This window comes from Macrotis lagotis, chromosome 2 (assembly GCF_037893015.1).
Source record: "Macrotis lagotis isolate mMagLag1 chromosome 2, bilby.v1.9.chrom.fasta, whole genome shotgun sequence".
Taxonomy (NCBI): domain Eukaryota; kingdom Metazoa; phylum Chordata; class Mammalia; order Peramelemorphia; family Peramelidae; genus Macrotis; species Macrotis lagotis.
The window spans coordinates 75,479,407-75,491,672 of NC_133659.1; positions in this window are offsets into that span (position 1 = coordinate 75,479,407).

Here is a 12,266-nt window from a genome sequence, read left to right on the forward strand (position 1 = left end):
TTAGAGTGGTTTTTAAAGTGAGTTTTGATATCTTAAATTTCTTGAATTCTTCTCCTATCCATAGATCTGTCAGATAACTTCTTCCATGCTCTTGATTTGGAACATTTTTAAATATTTTTGATAACTTGATTTTTTCTTAGAAAACTGCTTCTTGTATCTCCACAGCTTCTACCCATTGATTCTAATTTTGTCCAGAGGAACATGTAACAGTTTAACTTGTTCTACTTAATAGTGTTTGATCAATTTTGAGACACCTATCACACCTGCCCACACCCTCTCCCTCCACCAAATATTTTACTTAGTGGCTTCAGCCATTCTTTGTATCATATGATATCAGGACATCTTACCCTGCTGGTCACTTTTCTTTGCAAACACTAATTTGTTCAGTGTTTCTCAAAATGTGACAACTGTCACACTACTCCAGTTGAGATCAGAGGTGATTCAATTGGGACTGGTCTGTTCCTTGAACTGAACATCCCTCCAAGTCATAGCTACAAAGATGAAATACCTTGTGGGAGGAATATAGAGAAGGAATTCCACTAGCTTTAGCAGCCACATCACATTACTGGTTTAAATTGAAGTGGTTGACTAAACTTTCCTATAATTGCCGTTTAACCAGAAAATAACCTAGTTAAGCCACTTTCTCTCTCTCTCTGTCTCAGCTTTCCCATCTTCAAATTGAGAAAGTATATTTAAGACTTTTGTGAATATTGATCACATTTATTTAATACAAATATGCTTTATGGTTACAGGATAACTTACATAGAGATTTTCACAGTGGTTATATGTGATAGGGAATATAAGTTTTAATGATCCCAGTCTACAGATGTAGAATTAGAATTATCTGGCAGCTGTATAGTTAGAAATGTCAGGGTGGTAGACAAATGAGTGGTAGATGCCAGACCTTTAAGTACATTGCTTTTCTTACTATACCACACTTCCAGTGAAAGAAATGTGAGATGAGTCTAAAAAGATAGATTGGAGCCACATTGTGAAGGGCCTTAAATGATAGAATTGATCACTTATATATAGCAACTCTAAGGGATTTGGGTTTTTTTTTTTCTTGTTTGTTCTAGGGCTTTAAATTTTGCAGGATACTTTAGATTTTTTCAGTGAGTCTCACAACAACCCTATGAAATAGATAGCAGTTAAGTCAACAAGACTTTCTCCTTCCAGACACAATTAGGGTGAGGGGCCATCTCCACTCCTCCTAAGCCATATCTAGTCAGTGGCCTCAGATGACTCCGGAGGAGAAAGTGAGACAGGTAACTTTGCACAGCCCCCTCTCACTTAAATCTAATTCACATGCATTCATGGCCTCACTTCCCTGATGCCATGATCCTATTCAAGAACAAAGGACAAATAACCACAGCAAGGGCTAGGGTCCAAAGAAAGGCAAATAGTCCCTACCTTCAAGGAGGTCTCACTCTAATGGGAGAAGTAACATGCAAATCAGCAAGTACATACCAGATATATTCAGACTAGATTAAAGGTAACCTCAGAGGGAAAATTTAGCATTGAGTGGGATCATTAAAAGTCACTTATAAAAGATGATTTGATCTGAGATTTCAGGGAAATCAGCAGACAAGGATTTTTAAAGCTATTAGTCCATTTTGTACATGTAGAATGAGTATATTAGGAATATCACTCAAGCAGTGGCATGAAAAATAAATTGAAGAGGAAATCCACTGTAGCAGAGAACTATAACTAGCAATTTTTGCATCTGGAGAAGTGTTTATCACTGGTTTAACTGTCCTCATGCCAGGATACCATGAGGTTGCTTGGCCACGGTGATGGAACAGAGTAGGATTGAACCGGGGGGGGGGGGGGGGACTTATCTGGGATGTAGCCACCTTGCTGGTAGCCATCTGATAGCTTTCTCAATACTCAACCAGCATGTAGTTCCTTCAATTTGGGTGTTCCCTCTAATAATGCAGATCACAACTCATCCCTACCTGCCTACTTTGTGACTCTTGTCCATATTCTCCCATAGCTTCCTCACAGAGGGTCTATCTAAAGTGCTTTAGATTTTCCTCCCTTCTTTCTGTCATTGTGAGCATACTAATGGAACATTCAGACTATCCTCAACATCCCTTGCCCTCATCACTTGACCATCCTGATACATTGCCCTGACTGACCAATTCTTCAGAGACCCTTATGTTCCATGTTTCATAGTCATACATTGCCAGTACAATACTGATATTAAAAAGTTGTGCATTTGTTTCCAGGAGAACATGGGGTCATTGAAAATGCTTTGCAATCAATGTGTTCCTTTCCTCCTATTCGATCCTGGACCTAACTTAGTGTCTATGCACACTAGTCCAGATATACTGATTGACAAGCTGTATTGTCCATCCAACTTCATGTCTAAAAGGCAGTTATGATCCTCCATAGATTTAGTCTTTCTCATGTGAATGGACAGATCAAACTTTTGTCTCATCAGAAGATTCTTTCAGTGTTTCAAGGCATAGTGAAACCAAACCAAGATTTTCCACCAAAAAATGTATCTGGAGGGGCAGCTAGGTGGCGCAGTGGATAGAGCACCAGCCCTGGAGCCAGGAGTACCTGGGTTCAAATCTGTCCTCAGACACTTAGTAATTACCTAGCTGTGTGGCCTTGGGCAAGCCACTTAACCCTATTTGCCTTGCAAAAACCTAAAAAAAAATGCATCTGGGAAACATTATCCATAAAGATTCCTTAGTTAATTTGGACACTGTGTTAGATATTCTTTATTAAAGCAATGAATAACTTAGGATGGCATTTACTTATTTGGTTTATGCCTCCCCTGATGCTTTTGATGAGAGAACAGTTGAACAAGATTATTTGTTTCATTTTTAAAGAAATTATGAATGATTTTGATGTATGGATAGGAAATACTCTTTAGAAGAGAGTCTTTAAGGCAAAGTTTTGTGTTCTGATTTGATAACTGTCTTCATAATCAATATACAATAATAAAAATGGGATCTTATATTCTCTACATCTTTTGAGTAATAGCAACATGATAAGGTTATGATTTATTATAGAATATTGATTGCCAAAGCCAGCCAGTTCTCTACTCATACTTTCATCAAGGATGCCCAACAGATTTAGTCTATTGTAAGGACTACACTTTAAGCCTTTCCAGCCAGAATTTATACTTAGCTATCATAAACCTTGAGAATTCAAAGTTGCCTCTATGCTATAGTGAGGCATCAGAACAGGATGTTTTTAGAAGCATTTTCCTTTTTAAACTAATTCTTGCTAACTACTTCAATCTATCAACAAGTATTTTTTAAGGACCCACCTTATTATATGTTAAGAACTGTGCTAGACACCATGGATCCAAAGGCAAAAAAATTAAATAATTCCTCTCTCTCTCAATTGCTTTTTATGTACCCATATAAATATATGCATAATAAACACAAAATAAATACAAAATAAGGATGAAGGGCACTAGCATCTAGGGCAGGGATGGGGGAACTTTTTTCTGTCAAAGTTCATTTGTATATTTATAACATCATTGTGGGCCATACAAAAATTTCAACTTAAAAATTAGCTTCCTATATTTGGTCAAACATTTAATTAATTTACCCCTAAAAAACTTCTAGATTCATTGAATTTCTACTCCCACCTGCAGTTTCCATGAAAGCACCAGACCAAATGATTTTGCTTGTCTTATACCACCACTGGCAGGATGTTCCCTGCCCCTGATCTAGAGGATCCCTAAAGGCTAGTGGTGCTTGGTATGAATCATGAAAAAAGAAAGTGAATCTGTGAGGAAGAGGCAAAAAAGGGAATGCAATCCAGGTATGAGAGAAAGCCAGTTTAAAGTCATGGAAACTCAGAAGATGAAGTCCCTGAGAAATATGGAAAATATCACTTTGGCGGGAATAGAATTCAGAAATAAGATGTAGATGTAATAGGAATATATAAAGGCAATAATATATAATGAATCTGAAAAGAGAAATATGATCAAGTTATGAATGATTTTAAAAACCTAAGAGATGGGCTTTATGTTTTATTCTATAGGCTATGGGGAACCACTAGATTTTATTAAGTAGGAGAAGGGACATAGATTTTCTTTTTCTTTTTCAGGGCAATGGGGATAAGTGACTTGCCCAAGGTCACACAGCTAGGCAAATAATGTCTGAGGTCATATTTGAACTCAGGTTCTCCTGACTCCAGGGTTGGTGCTCTATCCACTGGACCACCTAGTCGCCCCCTGGACATAGATTTTCCATGAGGAAAATCACTTTGACAATTTGGTGGGGAATAGATCGAAGATAGAGACATGAAATTGGAGACTTTTAGGAGACTATTTTAATAGCCCAGGTGAGTGGTGATGATGATGGCCTCACCTAAGGTAGGGCTTTATGAGTAAAGAGAAGTAATCATATGCAAGAGATATTATAGATTTAGAAATAGAAAGGTTTGACAAGTTACTACATGGAGGGCAAGGGAGAATAAGAAATTGAGGATAATATTGCAATTAGGAAACATGGAAACTGGAAGAATACTAATGTCCTTTAACAGAACTAAGCTTAGTAGAAGGAAAGTTTTGGAGAAAAGGATATTGAGGTTCATGTTTTCAAACATATGAGTTTGAGATGTCTCCAGGATATCCATTTTGAAATGTCCAAATACAAGTTGGTGGTGTGGAACTGGAGCTCAGGAGAGAGACTGAGGATGGACTTAGGAGACCTGAAGTGGTCACCAGAAAAGAAAATGTAGAAAGAAAGGGGAAACCTTGGGGAATATCCACAATGAGGGAACATAACATGGATGATGAGCAGCAAGAGACCCAAAAGGAGTTTTTGGGTCTCAAACATGTTTGAGAAAAACCAAAAAAGAATAATACAGTGAAAATCCAGAGAGGAAAGAGAATCTAGGAGAAGATGGGTAACAACAGCATCAACTGAAGCAGAGACGGGGAACAGTCTCAACAGATGTTAAGGTTGAAGTCTGAGAAAAGATAATTGGGTTTAACTAATGTAAAGGGGAATTGGATAAAGAAATTTCAATTGATTGATCTGAAAGTAAGAATTGCAAAAGGTTGAAAAGTGAATAAGAAATGGAGACAGGCTGTTTTTTTCCCCAGCCTTTTCCAGAGGCTTGGTTGAGAAAGGGGCAGAGATTAGGAAATTAATTCAAAGGTTTGTAGTGTCTAGTCAATTTTTTTTTAAGTGGAAGAAATCTGGCATATTTGAAGGATGTAGAGACTGATATGTAGAAAGAGAAATAATGAATATTAAAAATAGATTAACAGATGCTAACCTCTGTTGTTTCTCCGATTTAAATGCTCAAATATTTCTACTGTGCTCTGAATTCCACACCTTGGGGCAAAGTCCAATACGGTTGTTCAAAAGATGGCTTGAGAAAGAAGACAGAAAGCTCATTTGTGAGGCAACTACAGTGGCCACATCAAAAAAAGATGAGGCTTTAAACTGGTTAAAATGGACCAAAAAGGAGAGAACAGAGAAGTTGGATTCCTTGTCCTTTCCACTCCCTTCCAGTTGTAAATGTATGATCTTATGATACCAATACATCTTGCTGAGATAAAACTAAAATCTTGGCAAATGATTATATAAGGAGCCAGCAAAAGAGACAAAGAAGGAGCAAGTAAAAAAGATAAGCATACCAGGCTAAATCATTTATTTGCCCTTGGTCAGTAAGTGGTAGGACTGAAACTTGAACTCAGGACTTTCAACTCCATTGTTCCACAAAAATCACATGAACTTAAAATTTTCAACTCCATTGTCTGTCTCACAAAATCACACTGCCTCTTCCCTTGGAGTGCTAATAGGTTCAAAATGTAAATGGAAGTGTGTGGTTTTGCATATATACTGCTGTTAAGCTAGATTTCACCTTATCTTTTTTTTTTTGAGGATAAGGAATTTCCATGAAGAAGACTCCCTCTATCAATACATAGCAATACCTTTTCCTTCAGATTGTAATCCAGAAAGCCCAAAAGGTCATAGGCCATAGATCAGAAACTTTGTTTTACCATCTCTCCATTTTACTGTTTAAAAAACCCTAAGGTCATTATGGTTGAACAGCTTGCCCTGGGTCAGACAACCTGAAAGTATCAGAAATAAGCCTGAAATCAGGGATTTTGGATTCCAAGATTTGCTCTTCATAGGTGACACCAAGCCACTTCTCTTTGCCATCCTTATTTGGTTTTTTTAATCCCACATACGGGATTATCACTGTTGAAATTCACTTTGGGGTCCATTGTTCCATTTCGGTGAAATCATTTTCAATCCAGATTATGACATCTGAGATGCCTCTTCTGTCATCTTCAGAATGGATAAAATTATGCTTTTCTTAACTGCATCTTCAGCATACTTGAAAAGAGATTTAAAGATGGAATCATTTTGCTATCCAACCCCAGAAAATAGAGGCATTTAAACTTGTCTCCCTGGGAGACATGAGACTTCTAAATGGCAGCCTCTGCTGGAGAGAACCACATTTCAGACTTTATATATGTATAACACAATACCAGTACTCAGAAAACTTGAATTTGTTGATTAAATCAGGAAAGCTTCTTGTTCGATATTTTTATCTTGTTTTCCTAATCCCTGGGATTCATAATGGATCTGCCAGAGCAAAAACCCTTTTTCCCCTGCTACCTCTCATCACACTCTCTCCCTCCCCAACTCAGTTCTATTATCTTTTCCCAGTCCCCATGCTCCTTTACCTTTCCCTGCTATCATATTTTCTGCTGCTTTGACTGACTTGCTAATGTCATGATGCATTGGGACCCCCTTCTTGGCCCTTTCCTTCCACTCTCCGAGTTCATGGTAACATGGAGGGTCCTTGTTCCCTCTATCAGTTTTCTGGGGGAGGCCACCCACAGAATCACAGAATCTTGGAGTTAGAAGGACCTTTGGGGCCATCTAGATCAAAATATACCTGCCTGGGATCTCCTCTACAACATTTATAAAGCAGTCAAGTACAGTGGAAAGAGAACTGGATCACTACTCTGTCCTTTAACTTATCTGAACCTCAATTTCCTCATTTGTAAAATGAGGTCTCGAATCAAAAGACCTCTAAGGTCCCAGACATCTAAAAAACTGTGATCCCACATGTAGTTAGAAAAATAAATACATTTTTTCTCAATTGATTTTATTTTATTTTTCCAGTTACATGTTGCAAAAGTTTTTCAACATTTATCCACAAAAGTATGCATATTTTTAAGTTACATAATTTTCTTCCACCCTCCCTTCCCACCCCTCTCCCCTCAGTGGCCAACAATTAGGTGAATATTAATACATTTATTTTTAAAAATCTGTGGTACCATGATTTCCAGCCAGTGGATATCCATCATGTCCTTGAAACCTCCACAGAGTAGAATCTTGTTTCTTCTCCAGGCTGTCCGGTTTGCATTTGTTGTCATTGTTGTTCAGCATTTTAGTCATGTCTGACTCTCCTGACCCCTTTTGGGGTTTTCTTGGCAAAGAAACTGAAGTCATTTACCGTTTTCTTCTCCATCCCTTTTTACAGATGAGGAAACTGAGGCAAACAGGGTGAAGTGACTTGCCCAGAGTCACCCAACTAAAAAATGTCTGAGGTTTGGATTTCCCTCTTAAAATTCAGAGCTCTGGACTTATCACAATACCTTGGAAATCATCTGACCATGAGTAGAGAATAGCAGGAATTCTTTCCTTTGGACATTCTTTTGCAATTCTAATTCATCCTAAGCTCAAGTAGCTTTTTTCAGCCAACTTTCTTACACTACTGGCTACAGGTCATCTTTCCAATCTTGTTTCATATGACTCTCTCCATCCAAATCAAACTAGATTGAATTTGACATTTTATCTCCTTCCCCTGTTCTTTGCCCAGGCTGTACCCCCTGCCTAGAATGCAGTCCTTTCTACATCCTCATTTCCACATCTCAGAATGCTCTCACTCCACAGATCAGCTCAGGTGCCACTTTCTTCCTCTAATTCATTCTATCTTCCAGCCAAACTGGCTAATTTGTTGTTCCTCGAGCCAGGTGTCACCTCCCACCTCTGTGTCATTTTTGCAAAGGTCCCTCACCTCCTCTCCAGTCCTCACATTAATCTTGTTGAATCCCTGTCTCCTTTCAAGACTTTCAGGTATCACCTCCTCTTTAGAACCTAGACATCACTAGCACCCCATTCACTTTGTATCTACCTGATTTTTTTTGTATTTACTTACCTGTATTTACAATGTTTTCCCACCATAGAATGCAAACTTCTTAACCAAGACTTTTGTCTTTAGATTCTGATTGTACATAGAAGAAGCTTAATAAATGCTATTGAATGAAATTATTTTCTCCTCTCAAGTTTTCCCCAGTTCTCTTTGTTTGCTCCTGCTACTTTGCCCTCATCTCATCCTCCTCATTCATGTACATGTATTTTCCCCAGAAGGGGAGCCTTCTTTCTGCATCCTTAGGGCCACACACAGTCTCTTGTACCAAGAGCAGAAGGTAACATTTATATACTTCCCATATGACATTTGATCCTTACAACAGCTCTTTGGAGCAGTTATTCTCGGCCTTATTATCCACATTTGACCAATCTGAAAACTGAGGTACCAAGAGAAGTTAAATGACTTTTACAATGTAAGACAGTAGCAGATTTTTGAAGTATGAGTCAAGCCAATGTCTCCCTTGAGGAAGCCCATTGTTCTTGCCACTATGCCACAATGCCCCCTTATGTATTTTTTTACACAGGGATTTAATAAATTTTTCTAAATTACCTATAATGACCTTGCAGTCAAAACTAAGTTTTATTCATAAGACAGGCTATCTAGTTATGCCGCCACATTCTGATCACAAATATAAGAGCAAAACTTCCCCATTTATTATTAATAAAATATCACCTGCAGAGTCTTGCCTTTCAATATCGTTTTGAATTCTCATTCTTCAATTCCACACATTAGGTTTTTCTTTTTCAGTGTTGTGTGTTCTACAAGCCTGAGAAGCATACCTTTTATATTTTCATCCTACTCATTCAATAAATATTTATTTGATATTTATTTTATTTTGTTTCCCAACACCCCTGCTGGCTTCTTAGGCTTTCTTACTAGGGGTGGGAGTTGGAATTGTCTCCCACCCCACCCAGCATCGGTGACATGAAACCTTCTTCCTCTATGGCCTGTCTTTAGGATTGGCTTGTTCCTCCCAGAACCTCCTTTTTCAAGGAGGATGCCCAAGACAAGAATGTATTCGTTTGTCTTTAGGCTGCACTCCAGGCTCTCAATAAGACTTTGTCTTTCTTCTTCATCCTAGAAGCTCACCCCATCTTTGGACCACATCTCTCATCACCACGGTGGCCTCTCCCTTTGATAGACTGATTCCGCCTAGTACCTCCATTCTGAAGTAGATGTCCAGGCTGCCCTCCCGACTCTCTCTCCCCTGCCCCCTGGATTCTTCTTCTTTTTTGTTTTATTTTGTTTGTTTTTGCAAGGCAAATGGGGTTAAGTGGCTTGCCCAAGGCCACACAGCTAGTATTAAGTGTCTGAGGTCAGATTTGAACTCAGGTCCTCCTGACTTCAGGGCCGGCGCTCTATCCACTGTGCCACCTAGCCACCCTGGATTCTTCTTCTTCACCCTTTTCAGTTTTTCCTGTGTGAGTCATTGCCAATTAGAAGATCCAGATGGGGTTTCCTATAGGATAAAAAAAAATGAGCTTTAAAGGAGTCTAGGAAGTCTTTTGAAACAAAAAATTCTTTGTATCCTATGCATGAGACGCCTATACAAAAAGCACAGAAATCAGCAATTAGCAGAAAAAGCAATTAGACTAGATATGAACCTTAAAATTTAGAGAGTGTAGAAATGAGAGGCCAAGAGGAAATGAAGAGACTATTGTATAGCCCTGTGGGGGGTGGTGGAGAAGGAACTAGTCTTTATTAAGCACCTACTGTGTACCCTGGGAAGGAAATGGCCAACCTCTACAGTATCTGCCAAGAAAACCCCAAATGGAGCCACAAAGAGCAGGACTTGACTGAATAATAACAATCTGTGTTCCAGGTCCTCTCTGATCATTATTATCTCACTTGATCCTTGGCATACCCTTTGAGGCAGATGCTCTAAATGACCCTCATTGAGAAGATGAGGAAACTCAAGCAGACAGAGGTTGAGTGACTTGACCAGGATCTCATAGCTAATGTTTGAATTTGAACTCAGTTCTTCCTGACTTCTTTAGGTGAAGAGGTGAGGAAGGCTTAAACTAGGCCACAGTAAGGTAGAGAGAAGGATATAGATGCAAGCTATATTTTAGAGATAGAACCAATATAGATTTGGTAAACGATTCGTTGTTAGGAGTGAGGTAGAGGGAAGAATTGAGGATGATGCTAGATTGTGAACCTAGATGGCTGGAAGGGAGGTGGTGCCCTGGACAGGACAGAGATAGGAAGACAGAAGAAAGGGAATAGACAGCTATCCCTTCCATGTGTGACTCTCCCTGTTGTGCTTTCTATATATCTTGAGAAAAAAATCACTGAGAAATTTGGGGGGAGCGTTTAAAGAAACCGCAGACAACACACAAAGGCCAGCATGTAACATGGAGCCTATGACCAAATTCTTTACTGAAATTTTTCAATAAGGTAGAGTAAACATCCACCCATAAAAAAGAAAAAAATTCAGACTTCTTTGGTGTGAAGGGAGGGGCAAATTTTTTTGTGGAATTTATAAATCACAGGGGGTACCATGCCCCTGCCCCCAGTGCTGTTGAAGAGATAACTATAATATTTTCTCTTTTGGATATGTTGAGTTTGAAACATCCATGGGACATTCAGTTGAAGATGTACAATAGATGGTTAGTAATAAAGGCTCGGAATTCAAGAAAGAGATTAGAGATGGTTATATAGACCTGGAATCATCTATATAATAATAGAGAAGCAGTTAAACCCATGAGAGCTGGTGAGATGACCAACAGAAAGAATAGAGAAAAGAGGGCCCAGGACAGAGCGTTTTGGTTTATCCAAGCATAGAAGGTATAGGGCAAAAATAATGATCCAGGACAGGGGTGGTTAGCCAGCCCAGAGAGAGAAGTATTATAAAAATCCAGGAAGAGGAGGATGCCTAGGAAGAGACAGTCAACAGCATCAAAGGCTACAAAGAGATCAAGGGAGAGAATGCCTTTGTATTTGGCTGTGGTGTTGCCACCCTCCCCTGTGCCAGGGCAGGAACACTGCCAGCGGCTAGTGATACTGCTGGGGCCCTGTTCCTGGGCCTCCCAGCTAGCACCTGTGCCATACCAAGTGCAGGGGGCTTGTCCAGTTAATGAGGTGAGGAGAAGCCCTACCAGGATGTTTGGGGCCACTTCAAGGGTTTCTGGCTCTTTTTCCTCTCAGGGGACATGTTCAGTGCAGGAAACTCCTTCTAACAATCAGCCCTAGCTGACCTCAGGTACTCCTGTTACCTTGAATTCCTAAGGCCAGGGCCAAGAATGTCTAGCTCGGATTGCCTACCTGTTACCAAAAGGAACGAGAGAGAGAGAGAGAGAGAGAGAGAGAGAGAGAGAGAGAGAGAGAGAGAGAGAGAGAGAGAAACTATTTTTCTTTGTAAACCAGTTGCAGCCCCTCTCCCCCAACCAAGGTGTAATTGTCCACATCCCCAGTTCGGGACAGTGTCCTTGGCCTGCTCCTGGCTTCCTCTGATGCCCAGGTCTGACAAACCTGCTGGAAGCAGTCATCCTGAACCAAGGTCTGAATGGTCTCACATTTGGGTGCATAATAAGGCTGAAGCCTGGATCCTCCCTGCCCCTCCCCCAGCTCTATTCTGGTTGGGCACCTGCCTATAACCACCCTGGTGTTGTTTGTTCACTGCCTAGGCAGGACGAGAAAGAACACCCAGGGACTCCTCAAGGGCACTGGTGAGTCTCTGGGCAGAGGGTGGTGAGCATGGCCTGCCCCACAAAGACTGTTGGTTACAGCAGCCAACCTGGGAAGGATGCCTGAAGGGAAGGGAGCACGTGGATGACCTGGAGCGGAACCAGGTCTGACCAGGTAGAGTCCCAGCCAGAGAGGCAAGTGGGGGGGGGGGGGAAGCAGCCTTGCCATTCCTTTAAGAGTGTTAAATGTAACAGCTGCCGCTGGTCCCATCAAGTCCTCTCCAAGCCCCAGGCTCTTCTCCAAACTCAAGCCTTGGGAGATCAGGCCAAGAGAAGAAGCAGGTGTTTTTCTCAAACTCTTTGGCTGTTCTCTGGGAGGGAGATGGGGGGGGGTGGAAAATTCACTTAAATTTATTATTATTCACTTAAATTGTATTCTGAGCATACAAAGAAAGGCAAAAAATAGTCCCTGCCCATATTGGCCCA